We start from the raw sequence: 4543 nt of genomic DNA, 5'->3' as shown, positions 1-4543 counted from the left end.
AGCTGGCTGCATGCCATTCCTTCTCTCCTCCGCTGAATAACCACAGTATCAGCTGGCTAATTTAACCAATTAATATTGATTTTTCTGGTATTTGACCAGCCTCAGTAATTAGCAAGTCACAACAGGTAAGTCTGAGCTCTAGGTGTTCAAAGACAGTAGAAAGACCAGAGGACCTGAGCCTGCCTAATGTCATCATTGCTCAGATTTATTAAAGAATAAATCTTTCTGAAGTGCACAGTGTAATACCTTGAGCTGTACATGTGTTTGTGTCATATGGAATGAAGGAAAAGTCTTGAAGGCGGGAGATGTCCTCTGAGCCCCAGAGGAAATGGAGTTCCAACCAGTCATAGCCCCTTTAACAGAAGTGTTGGATATTTACAGGCATGAGCAAAAGGCAAGAAAGAATCAAGAAAAGATAGACAAGATGGCAGACTGAGGAACAAGACAAGAGCTGAAAGGAGGAAAGTGAGGATGGAGGAGGAACAGAATGAGGATGAAGAGATGGAAAACAGCTTTCTGGAGAGACAGATAGACATGCACATAAGCTGGGCTCTCTTAGAAATATAAATCAACCTAGTTGTGTCTTGTTGCTGTGCAGCAAAGCTCCATACTGTTCTGCTAGGGCCCATCCCTCCTGGCTTTAATAAATTCTCAGATGGGATGGGGAGAAGCACCCTGCTGAGACTGATACAAGGTCTGCAGTAGAAAGGCTACCTCTTCCCCAGGCAAGGGGTACTTAGGGGCAGTTCAGAATCTGGGGTGACAGTGCTAATATAAGTGACTCAGAACTGCTCTTTACTTTATTCTGAGATGCTCTTTATTAAAGCCCTAAGATGCCCCTTGAGAAAGCTCTGCAGGACAAGGTGTTTTGCTAACCAACTCTGAGGTCAACTGAATAAGCCTTAGGCCTGTTTTGTTTAGTTTGTACATAATATGTTGAGAAATAGCACAAAATGCTGAGCACAGGAGCGTTTTGTGGAGGGCGGGGTGGAAGTGGGGGTGGCTTAGCTAGATCCCTTCTTTCATTTCATTCTGACCATGCCTCCTTTTTCCAAAATGGCCAACAATCCAACCCAACCGTATAGGCTTTTGGCAATACTACTGAATGAGGCTCAGCTCTCCTTGTTCTACACAGGATCAAATTCAAAGAACCTTGCTTTGCTTCTGTAACATAAGGGCGGAGGCTAAGTACCTTTTAAAAAAACAAACAAAAGCCACACAAGAGCATGAGATTTTATAAAAATACCAAAAAGAAACATGCTGGGCCAGTGATAATCCATTGTAACAATATGCTTAGTCCTTAGACAGCATTTTACATTTTCATTGCACTTTGCAAGCCAGACCAAGGAACACTTCAGCTGTAGGTGCAGAATGACAACTGAATGTGCCTTACGTAGCTTGAAGGGGTGCTGGCATTGTTTACTTGCAAGATTGGATCTCAGTGAGAAAGGTATCCCACTGGTCAGTACAGGTATTATGCAGGTCATAGCAAAGCAAAAAAGGGGGGGGGGGGGAGAAAAAGTGGTAGGTATCAACCTGCTCAGCACCAGACAGCTTATGTTACAAACTAATAAAGAGGTTTCCAAAAATAAAATTCTGTAACATGAACCAGGTGGTTAAAGCCCTTTAAAACTTAATTTATTAAGGGAACATTCATACCCATTTCAGCTACACATACACAAACCCATGGCTTTCATAAGTTAGTGCTGTGATTGTGTGTGACATTAAAGACAGACACACCCCTGGTGAAGTAGTAGGGTAGTGAACCAATCCCTGATGCCAGATGGAAAGTTGAAGAGGGGGTGTTATTGTGCCTCAGTAAGTCACAGCTGAGGATGCCAGATTCAGAACAAACTGATGAGAAATAAAGGTAGACTTGCCCCCAAATTGGTGGTGGTTATTATTAGATATATCAAGCCAGTAACGAAAGTAAATTTGTCTCAAGCCCCTGGTTAACAAGTCCAAACTGCAGTCTCCTTAGGCATCACAGCCCTTGTTTCACCACTCAGACACTGGACTCTGATGAGTGGCTACTGAACCAGTTACAAAGGGTTCTTCTGATCTCAAAAGATCAGCCACATACCCAGGTCAATATGTAACTCAGATCTTACCCAATGATCACACTTATCAATCCTTTAAATATTAATTTAAGAGAAAAGGAGAGTTAGAAGACAGATCATATACATACAGTAATTGCTAAGATCTTGGCTCAGGTTTGAACCAGTGATGTTACAAACTGCTGGCTTGTAAAGTCTCTGGTAACTTCCAAAAAGATTGGAAAGTCTTCAGTCCATTGGTTGGAATGCTCCTTTTAGTGCAAGTCCATAACCCAGAGATCAGAGCAGGAAAGAGGAAAAATGGAGATGCTTCCAAGGTCTTATACCTCCTCCCATGTAGAGTGAATGCTCTCAGTCTTAGTTTGTGGAAAATTAGACACAAGATGGAGTCTAGGGTCACATGAGCAAATAACCTACCTTTGCATGCTTTGATGACTCACAGGTGCAGCCATTGCCTATATTCTGGATAAAGCATCCACAGGAAGGTTCTCCAGAGGGATGAATTTCTTCTATGGCCCATTGTGAGAGTTAATTGCCTTCAATGGGCCATCAATCTTGATTAGTCCATTCACAATGGTTAACTAGACTGGACATAAGCTACCTTGTGGGTGTTGCCTAGAAATACAGCCCAGAGGTAGGATGCCAATATCTAGTCACTATTTATAATTTCAGATAAATACATGCATATAAACAGGATAATCACCCTCAGCCAAATAACTTTTCCCATTGACATCTTACATGACAGACAACTGCAACAAATCTTGTACAATGCCACAGTGATATAAATGTCATGTTTCAACCATACATCACAGGGGTATAGGGAGGGCCTGATACTGAATTCTCAATTGACTCTAGGAGGTGAGCATGGGATTGTTAAAGCTGCAGGTCCCCCAGTCTGCCATCTGAGGAAAGCAAGCATCACCTGCTGCATGTTCCTCTCCTTTTCCTGCACCTTTCTCCTCTCCACTCTATCCTTCTCCATGCTGTCTGCATGAGTGATCTCCAGGCCCTGGTATTGTTCTGATGCAGCACTGGCTTGCAGGATCTCCTGGCACCCAGGGTCTTTTCTCCTTCTCTGGTCCAGGAGTTCTGTGGGCATGGAGAAGGGAGACTCTGAAGGCCACAATGGCAGCAGCTGCAGATACAGCACACAGAGGTACCACGTCAGTGTGTTCACACTAGAAATTGAAACTTAAGATATAACTCACTCTGCTTGCTCCCCAAAAGTTGTAAGCACTGCATTCTCACATTGCTACAGCCCAGCGGCAGTCACAGCACCAGCTGTGGTGAACATGGCCTGCTGAGGGTTTGGAAAAAATTAGGGAATTGCTCAGTTGCATGATTCTAAACAGGACAATGGCAGAGTATTGGCACTGTTTCCACAGGCAGGTGTGATTTTAGCTTCTCTCTCTGGGGAGTAACAGAGGTACAAAGCACAACTACTGCTGGCGTCCCAATGCCACCTGAGCCCATACACTGCTAGCCTGTGCACTGCAGTGGTGCCTGCTGATGGTATCATCGAGCAGCATGAGAATGTGTGCTACTGCAGAGGAAGAAATAAGGCAGCCCACCCTAGAAGCCTCCAGCAGAGGATTGCAGAGTACCTGCATGGAAGTTTCATTGAGATCTCTATGGAGGATTCACAGAACACCCTAGTGCAAACAAACAAACTGCTCCATGTGGCCTCTAACTCTAGAAGGGGAGGAGAAGCAGAGAGCAACTTTACCTATATTGGTTGTTCCACCACCTCTTCTACCATGAGGTAAGAAAGAGCAAGTTAAACAGATGTTTCAAATCAAAGTAGCAGGAACAGCAGCAGTTGAACCCCCAACTGCATACTTAGAGGTGCCTTCCTCAGCTGTCAGGATTGGTAGCACCGCAGTGAAGTCAAGAACTTGGCCTGGCTTGCTGCACAGCTGGATCCTCCAGTCACCTGCCCTCCATACTCATCTTCTGCCTCACTGTTCCCGGCAGGGGCCTGACTCAGACTCCTTGGAAGTCTCCACAGTGCTCTTGGAGGTGGGGGTGGTGTCTCCTGCGAGAATTGTTTTGCAACTCTTTGTTAAAGCAGCAGGTTTGTGGCTCTCAGGACTTTAAGGCCAAAAGGGACCATTGTGATCATCTGGTCTGACTTCCTGTACATCACAGGCCACAGAACCTCACCCACCCACTCCTGTAATAGACCCCTAACCTCTGGCTGAGTTATTGACATCCTCAAATCATAGTTTAAAAACTTCAAAGTTACAGAAAATCCACCATTTACACTAGTGTAAGCCTGCAAGTGACCTGTGCCCCATGCTGCAGAAGGTGGCAAAAAACCCCTAGGGTCTTGGCCAATCTGACCGGGGGAAATTTCTTCACGACCCCAAATATGACAATCAGACCTTGGGCATGTGTGCAAGACTCACCAGCCAGACACCTGGGAAAGAATTCTCTGTAGTAACTCAGAGCCCTCCCCATCTAGTGTCCCATCACTGGCCCTTGGA

The 4543-nt window shown here is 45.0% G+C and overlaps 1 long non-coding RNA gene across 1 annotated transcript; it reads right to left on the bottom strand.

Moving 5' to 3' along the window:
- Positions 1–2689: 2689 nt before the first annotated feature.
- LOC120368866 lies at positions 2690–4088 on the bottom strand. The gene is made up of 3 exons (XR_005582820.1): positions 3784–4088; positions 3266–3354; positions 2690–3146 (listed from the first exon to the last, which is right to left on the bottom strand). It is a non-coding gene; the product is annotated as an uncharacterized LOC120368866 (long non-coding RNA).
- Positions 4089–4543: the final 455 nt, after the last annotated feature.

Source organism: Mauremys reevesii, linkage group 7 (genome assembly GCF_016161935.1).
Source record: "Mauremys reevesii isolate NIE-2019 linkage group 7, ASM1616193v1, whole genome shotgun sequence".
Lineage (NCBI taxonomy): Eukaryota > Metazoa > Chordata > Testudines > Geoemydidae > Mauremys > Mauremys reevesii.
Note: the sequence above shows the minus strand (reverse complement) of the source record. Positions and strands in the feature narration are given on the sequence as shown.